Genomic DNA, 21,167 nt, shown 5'->3' with positions numbered 1-21,167 from the left:
GTGGTGGAGTCGGAAATGCAAGCGTGGCTTCTGATCAGCTGAGTGAGAGATGAGCTCAGTGCACATGGCAAATTTTTTAGTTTCTTTGAAAACCAGCTGAAGTTTTTAATTCTTCTAAAAGAAAATCAGGTCTTAAGGTTACATTTATAACCAGCCTGCATCAGTTGAGTGGCCCTCCTACATGATCGCTGCCTCGAAGTGGCGCGGGTGCCGTACTTAGACTTTGCAGTCAACAATCCAGGGGGAAGCATTGCTGGGACTCCTGCCTCAGCTGTTTCAGCCCTCAGTTTTATGGAAGCAGGGTCTCACCAAAGTGCAGCTGAACTCTGCTAATTGTATTTTGATTTAATGAACATTAAACGCTTGCCACTTACAGGGAATTCTTATCCAGCATGCTCTTTGTCTCTCTAGGCATTTAAAAAATCAAAGATATGGAAAGCAAGCACAATCTTATTTGATATAAAGTTTGAAGAACTGCATACATGCATTTATTAATCATTCACACAATTATTTTTATAAAGAGTATTATTTTTTAAACAAAGTTAATTTCTTTTGTTACCTTAGTGCATTCACAAGGTAAAAAAGAGCTTGGTAAGACTGAGCTGTGAGGGAAATAGACGTTGCAGAAGAAATTGCATTATTACTTTCCATCATCTAGAAGGGATAGCTGAGGTTTAAATTGTCTGCAAGATTCTTTAAAAATATATTGGAGTTTTTTTTTTTAATGACCATATGTAGTTTTGTGTTATTTTTGAGAATATTTTTCTTTGTATACATTTCCATGTCTTTGTATAAAAACCGACTTCACCATATGCCATGACTTTCTAGCTTGTATAAACTATGGAGTAGAGTGTATGTGCTATGTGTATATTTTGTATTTTTCTTCAAAGATGCAGTGCCAACACCCTTCTGTATTTACAGTTCCAGGAATAACCATCCGGTTTGTAAGAACATCTATGTAGTAGTGCATGAGACTTGTCATCTAGCAGCTAAACAAGCAAGCTGCTGTTTAAAGGGAAAGTTTTTGTGCTTTCGTGTTTGACGATGTAAGCACAAGAGTTGCAGATAATGCTTAATTGACTATCTGTTCTTAAAATGCCCTTCTTGGTTCGCTTTGAGAGATTTTATGTTTATTTCCTATAGGTTATATATCAAGTCACTGGATGGGCAGAAGGAGGGGGAGGAAGCTTTAGAGAGGCAGAAGGAGGCTGAATGGCGTGGTTTCATGCTCTAAATATTGAGTAGCGCAATTTCTTGCTGGTCATCGACTGACACGAATGCAAGTGCAGGAGCAGTTTGTGACCTGTGGTGTTCCCCTCCCCATTGTTGTTTCAGTTGGAAATGATGGTTTTTTGGTTGAATTTTATTGGGGATATTTTTAACTTGGGGCATAACACTACAAGACACTCTTCAAAGCAGAAGTTTTTTATTTTTCCATTTTTTTTAGGCCACCTTCTGCAAAGATGTTCACTCCTGCTTTGCCTGGAGCTTCTGGGTGGCAGTAGTGGGGAAAGAACAGGGGGACTCATCGGCTGGGTGGTTCAAAACACAGTCAGAAAGCCAAAGTCATCACTGAGAGATTTGTACCATTTTTTATTTCCCGGTATCTTTCAACAGCCTCAGAAGTAACAAGAATAAAATGGACGCGTATGTTTTCAAAGGCATCTGCGTGACTTAAGAACACAAGTGCCATTGAGTTTCAGGAGGATTTGTGCTGTTTAGGACTTGTTTATATAGGAAAGTTACGCCTTCTACACCAGTATAGTTCTACGGATGGATCACTTCATCTGGAATAACTGGCTTTTTGGTGTTAGTTTAACTTCTTCAAAACACTGTAAACGGAACCACTGGCTCCTAAACTGTAGTCTATAGAATTACACTAAACAGTAAAATTTATGAATGAGTCGGTTCTGTGTGGTTACGCAAAGTGACTCAAAGAAATTCCACGACTGGGTAGTGGTCTCTTGGTCCTAACTATAAGAACCACTGAACTAAATAAAATAAAGACGTTCTTATTCCAAATTAAGGTTATCTGGGGAGTTGCAACTGTGCGTGTTTCAAGTTCATGCCTTTGTTTTTATTAAGGTAGCCCTCAGCTCACCAAGGATTTTTGAAATCCACTCAGAACTACTCTGCACCATTTACAGTGCAGAACTAGACCTAAAACTTATATGAAAATAGGAGGATAACAGTAATACCTAGCTGATGTGGAATATTTTAGATCTTAAAGTGATTTTGAAAGATTAGCACACTTACCCATCTTCTAATTGTAAAATTGCAATATTGACTATATGGTTCTAAAGTTTTTAAGCAACAGCAACAGAAAAAGGTGCCATTATTCTGCATAGAATTCACCATTTATGGAGCTTGAGTTTTTTTATTATTTTTTTTAAATGCCCATAAAACAGATTTTCATGCTTATGGCTATTCAGAATTATAGGATGATCCTTAGTAAAAATTTGAATATCATTATTATTTTTCCTAACAACTAGGACTTTTACACTGTGAAATAGTCTTCCCTGAAAAAAACTGACAAAGAGCAAAGCTTATCACTTAGATAAATTAAATGCCTTCCTCCCTATCACTAGCAGCTGTAACCAGTGATGATTTAGCTATCTATTTAACTATCTGGAGGCTTCGTCTCGTGGAAGCAGGTCACTTCAGTAGGGGTACAGCCAGAGGTTGGGTTTGTTTGTTTCTTCAGAAGGACAAACACTGAGCGGATTAGTCGTGTCCTTGGCTGGAACCTGGGGTCTTCTCCAGGAGCTTCTCTCTTCTGCGCAGAACTGCACAGGTTGCCCATGTGGGAGTCTCATGTAAACAGGATTAATCTCCCTAACCAGGTTGCTCCTGCGGATGCTTGAGTACCCCCTGATGCTTCCCAGCTTTTCCTTCCAGAGTTAACATGCTGCGGTTTTCTTCTGGGGGAGCTGGGTTCAGGCTCCTGTTCTCCGCAGCTTTCACTTCTAGCTTTAATTCACTGGGGGGCCAAACCCTCAGTTGTGATCTCTACTTTCCTTCTGTTCATTTTCTACAAGCTATCAAGTACCTCTGGTTGTAAATGAAGAGGAGGTTAGCATTTCCATGATTTCCAGACCTGGACTGCTGGACAGCTGCTAGTGTGTGTTTTTCTGCGTAGATGGTTTTGGCAGCATTGAGATGTTTGAAAATGAAGACCTTACATTTTTGTGGCTGCAGTGTAGTCTCGGATATGCCACCACATTCTTATTATTAGCACTCTAAGAGCATTTAGAGACCACAGCCAAGATCAGTGTTTCACTATATAGACACCTGAACTTGTTTAACCTACAATTTTCCTTTTTTTGAAGTCAGTGCCAAAACTCACTGGTTTGAGAGGAGCTAAAATTTCACTCCCTATCTTGCAGAGTTTTAGTTTAAATAGCTAAAACAGATGAGTCATGGGAGACATGAATTACTGTCCTCATTCTGCAGAATTATTAAGCAACTGGCCACAGCTCAGAAGGCAGCTGGTGGCACGCCTGGAGGCTGGACCGGGACCAGCTCCTTCACCCCTGGGGACATCCATCTTCTCTTGCAGGTCTACGTTAAAAACAGAGAGCTAACAAAAATCAAATCCCCCTTCATAGTTTTCATTAGGACACATAGAGAGGCTCAATATATTTAGGTATTTTTCTGCATGCTAAAAGCCTTCTGAGCTGTTTTTTAATAATTGAGAACGATATTGCTTAGAATATTCAGCAGATAAGTCCTGTTTTGTATAAAGCAACCTAATACTCTGATTCCCAAAAGAATGGCTTAAAATGCGTACATATATTTGTTATAGATACGTTAGTTACAGATTTTTTTAAAAGAAGTTTTATCTGTTTGTCAGTTGCTATTATATTTGGAGAGCAGGAAAAGGGAGGTACAAGAGAGTTACAGCAGAAACACTGCAGAGGTGCAAAGTAGCGACAGGCATGTTAGATGCCTGCGATATGCACACGCAGGGGTTTTGCGGTATGGAAATTGGTCCTGCTGGGGCTGCAAGACTGTGTAACCACGACAGCTGCTTCACGCTTCTCTTGGCCTCTCCTGTCCTTTTTCCCAGGTGAGAGGTATTTGTCTCCAGCTGCCTCTCTCCTCAGCCTTGCCAGACCCTCAGTCTTTTGTTCAGTTAGTCCAAGGCCCTTGCTGGTCTCCGGTCTCTATGGGAGGAGGGGAACACAGCTCCCTGCCCAGCAGACTGTTAACCTTCGCCCTCCTCCATCCGTACCTGGGTCACATCTTCTGTTTGGGCCACTTGCCACCTGCAGGGGACACCGGTCCGGGAGGCTCCTGACCCTGCTGGTCCTCACTGCGGCTCTCACGCTGCCGTGCTCGGCCATCAGTGGCTGCCCCTTGATGATGAACACCATGGGTTATTCTGTTACAGGCTCCCTACCTCAAATTTTGGTTTGCTTCTGTTCTGCAGATAGGCACGTCTATGGAATTACACACTAAGCACCTTCTGTCAAAATAGCTCTGATCTGATCGTGATCATAACCCGAGCAGGATTCAGCTGCAGCTGACAGCCAGCACCTTCCCCACCTTCTGCCTGCCCACTACAAAAGCTGTGCAGACCACGCGGCCTCACAGCCGACAGTGCTGAAGCCCAGCAGATATCAAAAAAGCAGAAGAAGCAGGTTTAAAATTCATAAAATGTGATACATAGAAAAGCCAAGATAGCAAGACAGCCATTTGAACAGTCAGTCTAAACAAGAGGTATGGAATTAAGAGTGGAGCAGGTTAACCACTGCTGTGTTTAATGTGGCAGATCCGGCACTGATACAATCCAGTTATATAAGAAATAATTTTGGCTGTTGTTTTTATAATTGTGTTTTTGATGTCGGTTCAAGAGAATGTTCAGTGTTAGTGAGAGAGCTGCAGGGGATTAGAAACCCTAGAGTCAAATTGCTCTTCTTTGGATGCCTAACTTTGCCTGGGTTTGTAAGGTGAAATAATACTTTTTATGGGATCAGCTGACAGAGCTGAAAAAATTGGCATGCTATTGAGATCAGAGTTTGGCAATCAGTTTTGAAAATTGTATTTTTAAATCCAGTAGAGTGTTGTCACGGTTCTAATACTCTCGTTACTTAAGCTTTACCACCTGAAGGCTGAGCACAAGAGCTGCTTAACACAGCCCTGTGAGTCTCCACACCTTCAATTTTACCCAAAAACTTTTGGATATTACAACCGGAATATAAAACATTACATTTGTTGCTATTATCATGATTTACAAGAGGGGTATTTGATTAAAAATATGTATATGCAGCTGTGTTTTTATAAAAGTAACTTTATACTTTGGGCATACATAAATGTATAGCAGTTACGAATATCTGCAAGCTCCGTTGCTGACAGCACTAATTTGGCTACTTTTGATGACTCACAAAATTAGGATGCCAGGAAGGGAATAACTGAGAGAGTCAGTAAGGCTCCTGGTTTGCCTGTTTGTCCAGGTATCCACTTTAATTCCTTGTTTATATTTGGTACTATCAAAAATCTGGATTTCATTTTCCTGTCTTAGCTGGCAGTTATCCCTTTGCTCTGAAGCAATACTTCTTGTTTGCTATTTGCTACCATAAATGTATGTTGACATTTTGTATTTAAACACACTTTGTATGCCTATGCTAAAACCTCACTCAGGCTGGTTTTGCGATAGGCACAGAGTTAGTTTTAAACAAGAGGTATAAATCCATGTTCAGACGCTGTTTGGGCTGCGGTTCCAGGATGATCAACTTGTGCGCACACAGAGCATTTCCAGTGATTTGATGGTTTTCAATACCTCCAGTGAGAAACAGCTCTCAACATGCCTCTTTCAAAGCTTTGGGTCATCTTTGATCTACTCCTAAGCTATTGGCTCTCCAGTGACCACTAGATCAGACTCGTGGTTCCAGGTCTGCCTGCTGTGAAGCCGTGAGAGAGCACAGTGAGCGCAGCAGCCTGGCCAGCCACTACCCCGCCAGTTAGGTGCCACGACACCCAGCCTCCAGAGGAGCTGCCGGCACGGCGTGCTGCTGGCAGCATCCTGCACCTGGCGGGCAGGTCCCTCGGGATGCACGGGCTGCTCCATGGCACGTGTCCTGCGGAACCAGGGCGCTGCACGGAGCACGAGCCAAAAACGCTGCGTCCCACCCTGTCCTGGTGCGCGCAGGGCCCCTCTGCTCCCACCAAGGGTGGTCTTCTGGGCTCCCGGACTGCTCCCTTCAAATCACAGCCACTCCTAGGGCTGCTCCTTGGTCCCTCAATGGTCACAATACGCTCCTCCGTCGTATTATGGCAGCTACATGTATTTCATCACATTACTATGCATTGATTCCTGCTGTCATCCCAGGTCTTCCCAGCAGCTGACCACATTAACCTTTCAGAAGAATGGGTTGTCTCTGAACTTGCAGAAACAAAACAGTCGGTGTGGACAGCTAAAGCATTGCTGTGGCTCTTGTGTTCTCTTAAGAATTCTCTCAAATCCCTCCAGTAACCAATTTCATGGCATCCGATGAAATACCGAGAGAGAAGCAAAGCCTCCTTGGCTTCAGAAACAGTCTGTGCTTCTGCCAGCCCACTATGGTCTGCTAAGTGGCGTTCTGTATTTACCCAGAGGATTTTATTTATCATCGATCACTATTCACAGTGATGTCTCCAACGTTAATTCAGATTTGCTACACAAAATTAACAATACTCAAGTTCTGTTAGTATAGCTGCTCCCCTGCTGGCCAGGCCCAGGCTGCAGCGGGGCTGTAGGATCCTGCTCTGCGGCCTGAGACCTCCCGTGGTACGGCCTCTCCAGCCCTTATGGTGACCGAGGTTAAAATGCCTGCCCGTGGAAACCGATTCAGAGATGGCAGAATATTCTGGACGAGCAGCTCAGCTCATTTTTGATAGCGTTTGGTCTGCTAAGTGCCAATGTAAATCCCAGCACGGTGCTTGCGCTGCCACCCTCGCAGCTGCCCCGCAGAGGGGCGGCCAGCTCCTGGGGCAGCTGCACCACCTCTCTGGATTCGCTTTGGGGAAGCTCACGTGGGCAGGGCGTGATGAACATTGCTTTTTTCCGCCTACTTCTATCTCAGAGTTTTACCTTTCTCTGCAATTGCTTTAAAATGTGAGAGCCCAGAGAACGCAAAGCAGCTCCGTATTTTGACGCCCTTTTCATGTTGTCTCGCAAGAGTGGATTCATTTTGCAGCAGGTCTTTTTTGTTTCCAGCGTCATAATCCATGCTATCTGCTGTGGTGGGGTTTTTTTGTTTGTTTGTTTTGTTTTGCTCTGTTCTGCTCCCCATCGGATGTGAATGAGCAGCGGTGCTACCGAGAAGCGTTTTGGAAAGGTTTCTGTCCCACAAGGCCTGCTGCTGGCCACAGCCTGACCTCCCCTGCGATGGTTCACGCATTTCCTGTTTTCTGACCGTTTGCTATGGGGGAAAAAATTCTTATTTTTCTAAACTAGATTTCATTTTTGAAAACAGTTCAAATAATAAATAACAACCTATTAACCCAGCATGCTTTAATGCTCAGAATCTTAATATAAAGACTACAGAGAGCACAAACATAGCATTAAAAAAATCGTGCACAGTTATTTATCCTGCCCAGCTCCTCTCCCCCATAGTGAATGCAAGCTGTCTCTTTAATAATGCAAAGGAGTAGTAAATTTCAAGCTGAGGATGGGCAATAACAAGGAGAGTTATTTCCACAATGCCCCAGTGTCAGCTGAGTGGCTTAGGAGCGCACCTTATTAGTTCTAACAGGCTGGTTAGCATTGGGTCACCTCTGCGGCTCGCTCCCCAGCAGGGTCACTCGTCTCCAGGCTATATTTGGGAGAGGGGGAAGGGAGGCAATATTTAGAGATTCTCTTATCTCCCAGCGTTTTTAGCGCTGTTTATTTTTATTTATCCCCCCTCGCTCCCTTTTATGCCTTGCCTTTCTCTTGCCCTCTCTCCCACCCAGTGTATCTTTGCAACCTGCATAAATTCTGTGCTGGGCAAACCCCTCCCCTGTGAGAGCAAATTAAAGCAGAAACCATGTAACCGGGGTTTTTCATCTGTATTTCTTTTCAGAAGAGAAATAATTCAAATTAATCAGGCTGTGTTTGTGTACGGACAAATAACAAAGTGCATTAGGAATTTTTAATGAAAGCAAGCCCAACATGGTTGCACTTCCAATTAAGCGTGGCTATAGCACCACTGTCCTAAATAAATGCACGTGTGTGTGTAGGTGCTGCACGCGCACACAGGGCTATGCTAAAACGCCACCTCTGTTTTTAGGGCCATAGAAATAGTTCTTAGGATTGGTCCTTTAAAGAAAGCTCACTGAGGCATCTTTTAAAATGAATGTTCATTTTTTCCTAACTGAAATGTATTAAAAGCTGCACATTATGGAAATGTACGTGCGGTTTTTTATATGTTCCTATCTCCATCAGCCCCTTCCCTCCCCCTCCCCCACCCGCCAGTTCCCATCCAAAAATGAATGCAAAGAAATACTATTAGGCTGTCTGGTTATGTATTTTTTATGAGGCCATACAAGACACTGCCTGACCTCGTGCAGCTCATGTTATAACCACATTGAAGATGCTTTTCATTTGGGTTCTGCTTTTCAGCCTGGATGACCTCTATTAAATAAAAAAAAAAAAAGAAAAAAATGGCCTAATATGTGACCCCTGGGACTAGTCGCTTCAAGGATTACATTTAATTCATATGATAATATTGAAATATAATGTTTCTGTCTCTAATGTTTTGGATGTTTTTTCTTTCTTCTTTATTTCAGGGACCCTTTGAGTCTTGTCAAATAATTTTTTTCCTTTTTTTTTTTTTTTTAATCAGTTTTGGGTGGAGGACGAGTAACTCATGCTCGGTGGTCAGATTCTTAAAAATCACCTTTCTTCCTTTGGAAACCAGGCGTGAATACAAAGGACCACGTTTCCCACTCTCTTTGAAGGAGGAGAGAAACAAAGGCAGAGAAATTATTTTTCATAAGAAAGCGCGCCCACCAAGATCTCGTCAAAATAAAGAAGCACTCTTTGTTTTGGCGTTTGCTTAACCAGTTGGTAGCCACTGACCTGCTTTCCTGGTCCCCGCTCAGCCCCGTGCAACTTGGTGGCGGGAGCAGGAGCAGAGCTCCCGTTAACTCCTTCGCTCTCCCCGGCTCCTATTGTCTGCCCTCCACTGCCGCAGCCCCGTACAGTAGCAAACACACATGGAGTTACTGTACAAGCGCACATGCAAACACCGCTCCTGCGCTAGCTTCCGTAGCCCCTGCATCAGAGAGAGCGGCTCCCGCTGCTGTGGCGTGTGATCTAACATCCAGCGTTCCTGATAGACACCGCATATTTCAGGGGTTTATAACTTCTCCATAAAAACGTACGCTGGGATGAAACACGACTCGCGACGGTTCAGCTTAGGAGCAAATTTGCCTTTGCCAATTGCAAAAATAAATGTGACCGTTCCTAAATATTCTGTGTGCAAAAAAAAATAAAAATCTTTAATAAAGTGCATTTTTTCCCGACCCTCTCACTGAAATCATGTTGTGAGGTGTACAGTGGAATTCAGCAATCAGTCAGCAATCAGACCTAAGACCTTGCACAGGGGAGCAACGAAGCCCTTAATCATTCATGGTAATGACACGTTTGTAAAAAAGTGCCACGTGTACGCACCGCGTATTTGCAGCAAACATTTAATGCAAGGTTGTTAAAAAGTGGATGCGATCCACGGAGCGGTGGCGTGCTTGGTGCAAGGGATCTGAGCTCCTTGGAGGAACCAGGCAGGCTGGGGGCAGAGCCTGTGCCGCCCGGGCTAACAAAAGCTGTGCCTTTCAGAACAATAGGCCTGCGCTCCTGGTCACCCTCTCCGTAAACACGGGGACGCCAATTTGGTATATTTGCAAGGGGATGCACGATTTTGTTTCCCCCCCTTCTTTTCCCGCTCTCGTTAGAGCTGTGCAATGTGGAAATTAATTTGTGCAGAAGTGCACCTCGGTACCAGCACCGTTGCAGGGAAGCAGCCCCAGCCAGCACCGTGGGGCTAAGGCTGGACCTGGATGCTCAACCATTGTGCGAGCTATCGCAAACAGTGCTGCACGCTACATAAAACCTCGCGCTCCTCGGGTGTCTGTGCACACGGAGGAACAACAGGGCAGGTTAGGGATGGAGTTTCCACGTTAACTCCGAATGCCGTTGCGTTTATTTGCGTCATAGGCTGAGCCTCGACAGTTTTTGGCGAAAATCTAATTAGCGACATGTACGGTGCCCTGCGCGCGCGTGTATTACATGTATATGCATGCCAGCGTTTTGTATAGGATATTAAAAAAAATATAGAGGCTTTTGGCTCCCTTTTGTAAGGCATTAAGCTGTGACCCTCCCCTCCTCTTTTCCCTCCCCCTGTAGCCCTAGACTTCACGATGCCCTGACTGCTAGCTTAACATGGAGTTGTCTTTTTTATTTTTTTTATAAACCCAGTCACAACACCGAGAGAGGAGGAGGAGGAAGGGAGAGGAAGGGAAAACTAAAAACCCTGAAGGATGGTTCTCAAAAATTCTAGCGGAACCAGGGGGAATTCCTCGGAGAGCGGGAGCCAGCCGGCGGAGGTAAGGCAGTTTGCGCGAACCCTTTCTTTCCTCTCCCCTCTCTGCCTCTCGCTCCCTTTTTGGTTATAAATTGCCGTTTCTCTGCGGAGCAGGGAGGGAAGGTGGGTGGGGAAGACACCTTAACTTCTTGCCTGCTTAAGCAATCTGGGAACGGAGCTCATGTGAATATGCAAATGGGCGCGGGGCTGCGCCGTGACACGTGCGCGCTCCCCTCCCTCCTCCCGGCGCCGCGGCCGCTCCTCGCCGCGCGCTGCCTCCGCGTTCCGTGGGGGCGCCGGGGCCGCGTGGGGGCCGCGCGGGGGCCGCGCGCACCCGGGGCCCGGCGGCGGCCGCGCGTGGGGGCGCGGGGCCGGAGGCGCGGCGCCGTGCCGGGGGCTGCGGCCGCGTGTCCGCGGGAGGCGCGAGGGCCGGGTCGCGCGTGGGCGCGGACGGCCCCGGGGGGGCGGGGGTGGGGGTTGCGGGCAGGGCCGGGCCCAGGGCAGCGCGGAGCGGCCCCCGCTGCCCCCCGCCGGGGCTGGGGCCGGGCCGCGGCTCCTCGTGGGTACGACGGCGGCGGCGGCGATCGCAGCCCCCGGTGCTGGCAGGAGCGGGGCTGCGGCACGGCCCCGGGGCGGGGGGGGGGAGCCCCGGCAGGAGGGCTGCGTGTGCCAGGGGGGCAGCCCCGAGCTGGGACCCGCGCAGCGGGTGGGGGGCACTCGGGTGTCAGCGCTGCTCCGTTCTTACTGCGAACGTGCGACAGTATAGGGGGAAAGACGGGAAAGGCGTTTTTGTTGTTAAAAGGAAATCTTTTATTGGAGGGACGTTTTAGAAATTTACAGTCAGTGAAATTTAATTTTATCCTTTGCCTTTTGCTTTATCCACATTTTAATAAAACGGCCATAAAGAATAAAAATACCACAGCGGTTGCTGAACAAAGCAGATCACGGGCGGGCGGCCGTGGGGCTGAATGCGATTTAAGAACCGAGGCTGTGCTCTCATCCTGCCCGTGGGCTCAGCAGGGACCTGAGGGTGTGTGCAGAGGAGTTAGCAGGGGGAGAACGATTCAGATGGCATTACACACCCATTAACTGCAGGATTAATATTTCATACTCGGCAGACACAAACTTTCTGCTGTTTTTTTTTGTTTGTTTGTTCTGCGTTTGCTTACCTGTTAATTTGGGTGCACCCGGTAAGGTCTGTGTTCATACACAGTTATTCTAGAGCGAGGGAAGCTGCCGCAGACCTTCAGTGCTGCTTGCGATGCCTGCCGGCAGCCCCGGTGCTGTAAATGACCACTCACAAGTCTGCAGAACGTCACTAACATTAATTCAGTGAAAAAAAAAAAAGAAAAAAAAAAGCAGCTCTATTAGTTTTTCTTAGGTATTACCAGGGACTTTAAAAGGATATACTAATGGGATAACTGTATTCACTAGATTAATAAATAAATAGAAAATCCCTAATTCTTCCAAGGGGTGGGGCTGGGGGAAGTGGATGAAAGTGACTCACGGTTAACTGAATAAAAATCCTGCGTTGAAACTGCCTGATTGATCATACCGTAGTGCACTAAGAGACAACAAGACAACTGAAAGTCGAGGCGGGAAAAGGCAAGAGCACCAAGAGAAGAAGTGCAGTACAACCCTAATACGGCAATCCGCAGGGTAAATCCACCTGTCCGTACGGCCTGGCTTCCTAAACAATGGCCAGGCCGCCACCTCTTTCATTCCTGTGCCACCGAAGCACCATGCTTGCCTCGAGTTCTTAGCAATCTCAACTTTTAAAGCGTGGTGCTGACACGTGCTGTGTTTTCACCTCATCCTTGGTGTCTCGGTGCTGTCTGGGCACCAGCACCCAGCTGTCGGCCTGGCCTGGCACGCGTTGGCCGCGGGCGCTGCATCCCGGCTGCGGTGGCAGCGATCCTCGTGCCCAGCCCAGGCCGGTGGCACATGCTCGGGGTGGCCAGGAGCCACCGCTGGTGCTCGCTCACGTGGCAGGGGAGCATGGGCAGCAGTGCTCTCCCTCCGTTGGCAAGGCGTCGAGGCCGGGTGGCCTCGGTCCCCATTGCGGAGGAGTCCCTGCTGCCCCGTGGCCGGGAGCGGCGGTGCTGGGGAGCGTGTGCACGGCTTCTGCTCGCCTCGGTCCTCCGTGCCAATAAAGAAGAAAGGCAGGGATGAGGATTGTTGCTATTGATCTGCCCAAGGGGATCATTAGGCATCAGTATCAATCTACAAATCAGTGGGCCTGTGTTACTTGCTTGGGCAGTCATTGCCAATTTGTTCCTATTAGATGGCCGAGCCCGGAGGTGTTTGATGAGCAGATTGGGTCTTTATCTCGGCACTGGAGAGCACGCAGGCTTGCAGAGAGACAGGGCAGCTTCGGAGCGTTTCTGTTGTTTGTTTGTTTTCTTCTGCTGAAATCTGGCTGCCTTTTTACTGCGCTGTAAAGAATTTGTACGGGCTGAATATGTTTCTGGTTTATATATAGTTTTTCATATCATCATATTAAACATATTGAGACTTAAGGAGAAACTATTTTAAAATAATCCACTCTATTTTATTTGGTATGTTTACCAGCAGCACGCTCTATAAAAATACATATTCATGCCAGATTCTTTTGTTATCCTTCCCAGGTCAGACCGAACACTAGGAACACAAACAATTTTTCTTTTGCTATCCCAGTGCCCGCTCCTAGGGATTTATCTAGTTACTGTTGGTGAGGTGACCATTCCTGCAATATTTCCCTCTGTGATTTAATTAAATAAGCCATGAATTAAAGCTTGCTGATAAGATTTTATTTTTAAGCATTATTTACATTTATTTTCTGACAATAGTCCTGACTTTTTGTATGTATCAATTTGATAGTAATCCTTTTCTGAGGATGGCTATGCAGAGTGTTTTAGAATGGTCTCCCTCATCTGCATATTTTCCTTATTTTATTTTATTTATTTAATTATTTTATTTTATTCATGTTATGCAAAATGAATGGAACAACAAAATTATACAATTATAGAAGAATGTAATTTAATGCCAAAAGATGGATTAAAACAGTTTATATGAATGATCTGATCTGACATTAGTGCCTTGTTATTTCGTGCAAACCTTGATTTTCAACTGTTTCGTTTCACTCCTGACATGAGCATCGTGCAGTTTAAACATCTGTCCAGCCGTTAAAGACCCTATTGATGCTTGGTTATTGGATTTCTAATTTTCAGGTTTTGTCAAGGGGTTTAAGAGACTATATGAGTGTTTATAATTTCTAATGAGTTTAATCTGTAATTTGTGCCTATTACCTGTGACTGTCAAATCACTTTCCCAGTATTTGGTCTGTACAAATTGAAAATAAAGAAATATGGGCTTCTAAATAACCTAAAATATTTGTGCTATCTTTTATGTACAAATATATGTGCGGTAAACAGAACTATACATTCTTATTCTGTTTGAAGATCAAGAATGATTTTAATCCTGCATATCTACTGCAATCACAATATATTATCTAAATATTATCTAAATCCAAATTTCTTTGAGGACTTCTTGGATATATGTCACTATTTCAATTGAGATAAAATAGTGTATGTTTTAGGCCACTGCAAGGCTGATTATTGCTGCATGATTAGTATTTGTCAAATTCCATCTTTTTTTTTTTTTCCTGAGACAATTCAGCTCCTCCACATCTAGGGGAGAATTCACCTCATTCTGTCTGACAAGTGTTCTGCTGTTGAGCAGTCGATCACATCTATGTAAACATACATCTGCTTGCTGTATGAGTTTTGGAAGCAGAACAGTTTTAATTTATCATAAACTTCATATAACTCATTAGCTTTCATCTTTACGTCACATGTATAGAAATGAGTTTGGAGTGTACTCAGAGGGTTTTTTTCTTAGGAGTTTGCTGTACAAATATTTATGGACATTTTCCTTTGTAGTACAGATTCCAGTTGAAACAGCTATCATGCGATTAACAGCAGATTTCGACTTAAGGAAAAGGTTGCCAAAAGCTATTGTTTATTTAGTCGTATGGCATTTTGCATTGAAATTTGTTTTGCTACTATTTGTAAAAATACACGACTCTCCTGGGAGGAGAGATCAGGCTTTTTCCTATGCTCTGGTAAGGAGGGGAAAAAAGGCTCCCAGAAAATTAAATATAAGTCTGTTTGTATATATGAGCATAACTTTATAATCACTGCATATTCTGACTATTTTCAGTGAATGAGGTCTGTTGTTGCCCATTCAGAAAACACATATATGGAGATTTTATTGTGTTTTTTGTTTTAAGGATAATAATTTGTCTCTGAGTTCCCCTTGTTTATGTTTCTGTCTATATCTCTTTCCTCTTCTGTGTTTTATTTAGTAAGGCTTCATCTGTGAAATTTCTCCATGAAACAATTGATACATTCTCAGCACGCTGTGGCGAGTGAAAAAAAGCCCTTAGATTAATGGTCAGTGTCTCATACACACAAATTTGTGTTACGATACTACAGAGAAGCTGCGAATTACTGACAAGATCTAGAATAATTCCTAATGCTGTCGAAGGCTTCATTTTCTCCTCCGCATGATGGATGAGGCATAAGAAGTGCTTTCTGAGATCGTTAATGTGCATCATTCTGTTAAGTGTTATTAAAGTCCGTCTGTCTTAGGCAGCAGAAACAATATCTTATCCCTTATTTTGTCTCTCTCCCTGCTAAACTACAACTGCAGATCCTGTCTTTTACTAATGTGGCCTTTTGTTGGTGCTCTTCTTTTAATGGCTAGTTTATCCCGGAGCATTTAGGTTGGTTTTAGGATTGTATTTTCCCTTTTAATCAAAATATTGGCTTGTTACGTGGGAAAGTGCACATAATTTCAAGATTATACTATCTGTAACCTGTAGATAATAAGAAAGATGTGGAGGATCTATGCCAAATGTTATATTTAAGCTTAGAAAATACGGGCGAACTTTGATGCGGAGCCTGTGCCTGTGCTACGGGGCAGGTTGGCCGTGCAGTCCTGCCCGACGCAGCTGGAATCGAGCAGAACGCCTTGAAACCGAGAAGAAAATGGTGTGGAAGCACACGGAGCCCTTCCCCTCCCAACCTGACTGCGGGGCATGCGGCTCGGCGTGTAAAATAATGCTGGGGACTATTCAGGCACTTCGCTCGTCTTGCAGGGGACGAGTCGGTCAGAAACCTGCGAGCGGGTGCCTGGGAGCAGAGCAGCTGCGGCTTCGCGCTCGCTCGGGGGGCGTTCGCCCCACGGCCGCCTCCTGGGCGCCCCACGTGCGGCCGGGCCTCGCGCGGGCTGGGGGCGGGCGGAGCAGGGAGGTGGCCAGGTACCGGGCCCAGATGGATCGCGTTAAATCAAAGGCAATTTCAACCAAACAGAAGAATGCACTTTAAAGGTTTTTAACCTTTCTTAAGAGCCAATTTTTCCTTAAGCCCTGTGATAATAAAATACAATATAATTTATAGAGCGCTTTCCATGGGTATGCATTCCTCTCTCTCTCTCTTTTATTTTCTTTTTTTTTCTTTTTGGTACAGTCAGATAAAATGTATCCAACAACTGGGACGATAATCAAGAAAAAACAAAACGCAACTGATCATAAAGACATTTAGAAATGTAACATTCCTTTTAAAAGAGATTCAGACATAGTTGGAAAGCCTCACTTACATACTTTTAATAGAATTACAGAAGTGTGATGCACAGCTGGTAAAAGCTCAGTCATCCACAGCACAGCTAGTTTTTGAGTATTTAATTTTATATTTGAATAATTTTCCAGATCAGGCTATAATCATGAATGTCATATAAAAAGATTTTTTTCATAAATTACATTATTTCACAGATGTGCAAATACTTCTGCGAAAAAAATTACATTGATCAGTTTTTAATACCCCCCTGTCTCACCCTTCAGTCAAAAGAAAAAATAGCTTTTTTCCCATCTTTGTCTTCAGAAAGGTGCTAGATTGTAAACATCTGAAGGAAATGAAAGGGGGTTGGCCAGTCCACCCCAAATTCTTTCCAGATTTTCATTCCTTTCACCAGCAGCCTTCTGTTCTTAGAGGAGAGGGAGGAACAGCAAAAGAAAGAGAGAGAAGATGTCTCTGTTTCTTATTAAAATTTAAAGTGAACGGCATTGCTGTATTTTGCTAATTTCCAATCTGCTAATTCGCAGGGCGCTTCGCAGGGAGCAGCGGTGCCGGCACGGTGTGGCCCCGCGCTTCGCGGCCACGAGCGCTGGCGGGCGGCTGGGGTCGGCTCTAGGGGAAAGCCAGCAGGACACAAGCCATCTTCGTGCTGGCTTTGCTTTGCTTTCCAAAGAAGAGCTTGTGCTCATTAGGTTGTTTCCCTCAAGACATATAAAGTTGTGTATATTTTTCTAATAAGAAGGCGGCTCCTTGGTCAGGAATAAGCTTGGCCTCAGGCGCGTGCACGGCGTGCCGGGGCTGTGCCATTGTGCGCCCAGGTGGCACCGGGCAGGGGCTGCTGGCCAGAGGCAGGTGCCTGTGCACGAGGACCGGGGTTTAATTAAAACTTCTGAGCACTTTTCTTTTTATCTGTTCTAGACGTTGAATCGAGGCATAGATAATTATGCAAAGCGTATTATTACATGGAGAATATCTGATTGTATTGTATATTGTTGTGAATGGAAAAGTTTGCCATAATGTTTAATTCATGGATGACAATTAAGATAAATGCGTATTTCAAAGCTTTCTCATCCGATATACTGTTTAGTTACAAATTTAAGAGAAAAGAAAGCTAAAAATAACTCTACAAAAAATAAAACAAGGTGTTATACTCTGGCTGTTTGGTATTAAATCAGAGTTGCCTGCTCAGTTTTTCAGGAAATTTAAGTACCAGATGCACTTGGAGAAAGCAATCTAAACATCAGAGTTTATTTTCAATATGCAAGTGGTATAAAAATATGCAAACCCTGATCATAGTGCTATGGAAACTACTCCACAAAAATGTGGAACGAAAGCTGTTACTGTAAGTGTGGTTCATGTATTGTAACAGCTGTGACAGCCTGATGCAGTTTAACACTTGTTCAATTACAAGAAAATATTCAAAAGGAAGCTTGATTTAAATAAGATTTGTAGCAATCATCTCTCAAATTTACAAAATAAACCAGGGACAAACAATATTGCCCGAATGCTTCACTCAGAATCGGGTTCTGAGTCAACTCCGGGCGATGGAATTGTTTCTCCCCCCTCTCTCCAGCTCCAAAAGCATTTTTCAGGGCTTATGTTACAGTTATTTGCAGATTATTTTAGGTCTGTGTTCTTTTATATCCACTTAGCAACTTGCAAGGAATATTTCAGGGGCAGACCATACTTCACATGCATCCTTTTTGGGGAGCAGGAGGAATGGGTGTGGTGGATTTAAAAGCGATTATGTATTTATGACAGATGGTTTTCAGTTTATGCAAGACAGCCTGTATAGACACCAACACAGGGACAACCGTTCTGGGAATTTGGACACATATCATTAGGCGCTTTCTGTTAATCAAAAGCAAGAAATATAGTGAATTTATTTTTATATGTGACTTGTGGAACAAACATGGCCAATGGACATTAAACATCATAGTTCTTAAAAGGAACTATATATTATTATATAATAATAATATATATCTTATATAACATATATATTATATTTTCAGTTTAATTTCTCTGATTTCTTACAAGTTGTATTGATTATCAAGATTTTGAGAATACTAACGATTAAAATCATCATACCGCATAAATTTTAGTTATTTACTGTAGCTTATAAGTATCACGAAATGACCTTTTTCTGGCTTCATAAAATCAGAGACTTAATATAATTTAGGATCTCAAAGTGTAAGTTCCTCGATTCATTTATCATTTTGTACTGAAATTTGTTTAGTCTAGATAGAAGTCCTACTCTACTTTTCCTACTAGCAAAATATGCTTTGTGCATTGGAAACCAGAAGACCTTTGTGCCATTTCTTTTTCTTTTAAGCTTGACCAAAAATAGTCATTATAGACTTCTTCATAAAAACCCAGACTTTATAAATAAAGGCCGTTGACTGACTCTGATGGAAGTTCCATGCCCAGAATGAAGACAGCGTATGACCCGTCTTACTAATTTTTCAGAATCGCAAAGTGTGTTAATATATAATACACGTTGAATTAGTGGTAGGTTTTGACTGTATCCCAGGCAACTCCTTTATGAATGTAATTAAATATATAGTTTTAATAGCATCAAGGGGAATTAAGTTCTGAATTGTTATATAAAGAATGTTTATAAATATATATATAGATTATATATATAGCTGAAAGCAGAAGGCTATACAACAATTTATTTTTAAATTTCTACTGTAGTCAGTATGAGTGATTTCAAATGGGATCCGAGAATCTCCAAGCTGAAGCTCTCATCTTCTAAGGAATTTCAGTTACCTGGAATAAAATGTTGCCTTAGAAATTATTGACATAATAGTGCCCTTGGGAACTCCATAGCAGTCAAAGCGAAATCCAACAATAAATCCAGGGGCCACCTGGATAACTACCATTAAAGGCTTTTTCAGTGGAAAAAACTTTTTAAAAGCTTAATTCTTCCTAAATGTAAAGTTCAGTGATCATGTTTCTATATAACTTTCATAGCTAGGTGTTTTACTTCCCTTTGTTTAAACAACTTTTCAAAGCATATTTGACAGCAAAAATATTGTGCTTTCCGGTGGTGACATCACTAATTTACCCCTACTTTCATTGAAACTGAGTCAACAAAGATTTTCAGGCATAGCCAACCCTGGCAGCACTAATAACTCAAAGTAGTTAGCAATGAGTATTGGAAGCTTACGGCACAATAACAGATAAAGCACTGTGCTTTGCATTTTTTTAAATGAACGAGTCATTATAAATAAGATCTTGCTTATGTGTTAATCCTGCACAGTGGGCTTTGCACAGAGACCTCCTCCTCTGCTGGCGTCCCTTCCTGGGGATGGCGCCTTCGGCCTCACGGCTGCTGAAATCGACGGCAGATTTGTCTCAGCGGCTGCGTTCGAGCCGTGCTCCTTACACAGAAATCCCATTGAAGTCAATTGAATTTTGAGCAGAAACTGAAGGTAGAATGTGCCTGAAAAAATGAAAAGAGCAAAATTGATAGACTTAACAGCTGGTAGACTTTGGCAACTGAAAGACGGTAAAAGGTTACACCACTTAGAACCATTATTTTGCTCGCTTACTGCTGTAAATCAGGATTAATTTCATTGAACTCAGATGTATTGAAATGGTATAAACAAGATAAAAACTGGACCCCAAAGTGCGGGCCTTTCTGGGGTGGTTGTTTGAACTCCACCTGCGGATAACGGAGCAGAAAATCATCTGGGTCTTGCTGGAAGGTTCCCGGCGGCCACCGGCCAGCCCCGGTACGGGGCAGGGACAGCCCCAGGGGCTTGCTCTGCTCCCAGAGACTGCTCCAGAAATGATCCTGCAGGGCCACAAAGCAGGGCAGCTTTTCAAAAAGCAGCGTAAAGCCCCGCTTTAACCCTAAGACCATTGACCTGATCATTAGGGATTATTTACATATGCTTTTTTCCATTAAAAACAAAACAAAATGAAACACCACAAACAAAGACTGTCTGTGACCATCACGGTTTCTAATGTATACAAGTGGACTGGCAAAACAGCTTGGCTTTGAAAGCTTAATGTAGAAGTATCAAAGAATTTTCATGTATATGTGACAAACCGAACAGTGTGTTCATCTGCTCTGCAGCTCATCCATTATGGGAATGAGATGTGAAAATAGTTTCTTGTTTCTTTGAGATATCAGCAGACCGCACAAGCAGCATTACTTTAAAAATGCTGGATCTAGTTCGTATAGATTTATTCTGAATGAGAGAATATGTGTGGTCCAGCTCAATTACAGGCCGTCCCCCCCCCCAGCATTTTAAGGTGTGTGTGTGTGGTGCAATAGAGGTGTTTGAATTACACATCGTAGCATGGTACGGGGAAGGAGATGTCAAAGAGGTAGCAGCGATGGGTCAGTCGAGAAGCATTTAAGCTTAGCTTTTTTAATTTCCTTCAAGCATACATGAAAACAACTTGAAACCATTATTTTACGTGTGCAGTTAGTTTATGCGATTACATGTTTCTAATCATGATTTTATTCTTTCCTTATTATCTCCCGCTTTTCCCCCCGCCCTCTTGTTCTCTCTCGCTTTAAGTGACTCTGTGAGATCTTAGGGGCAGGATGTCTTGCTGTTTGTCTGAGCACTGCCTGGACATCTCCAGTGGTTTTCATTATAACGCATACATGCATTACACACACATATATATGTATACATAAAAATAATAGATTGTGATGGCTTCCATTTCTCCAGAACTCCAAGTCATATTTTGAAATGTATAAAAAAGGCAACATCTGCCTTTAAATTAAAAATATTAAGGAATAAACAATAACCCCCCACACCTTTGGAAATTTTATAGCAATGTAACTTCTTATCAAAATTTTAAAAAAGAAAAAGGAGACAAGAATAAAATGTTTTAATTTTCTTTTAAAAATAGTTAACATTAGCTATCTGCTATGATTTCCACCTATAGATCAATATATTAACAAGGATACTATAGACCAATAAATAATAAAAATATTTTTATTGAAATTTATATAAAAATTAATTCTATTTCAGTGTGTATTTAC

General features: G+C 43.3%; 1 long non-coding RNA gene across 2 annotated transcripts in view; it reads left to right on the top strand.

The window, feature by feature from the left end:
- Positions 1-21,167, top strand: part of LOC118257814 (uncharacterized) — a 313,651-nt gene that overhangs the window by 45,361 nt on the left and 247,123 nt on the right. The window contains exons 3-4 of one of the 2 annotated variants that reach the window (XR_004781708.2): positions 10,439-10,566; positions 12,829-13,897. This is a non-coding gene — a long non-coding RNA (uncharacterized LOC118257814). Of the gene's footprint in view, positions 1-10,438; positions 10,567-12,828; positions 13,898-21,167 lie in introns of those variants that run through there. The other variant, XR_004781709.2, reaches the window with a different exon arrangement.

Source organism: Cygnus atratus, chromosome 12 (assembly GCF_013377495.2).
Source record: "Cygnus atratus isolate AKBS03 ecotype Queensland, Australia chromosome 12, CAtr_DNAZoo_HiC_assembly, whole genome shotgun sequence".
Lineage (NCBI taxonomy): Eukaryota > Metazoa > Chordata > Aves > Anseriformes > Anatidae > Cygnus > Cygnus atratus.
Note: the sequence above shows the minus strand (reverse complement) of the source record. Positions and strands in the feature narration are given on the sequence as shown.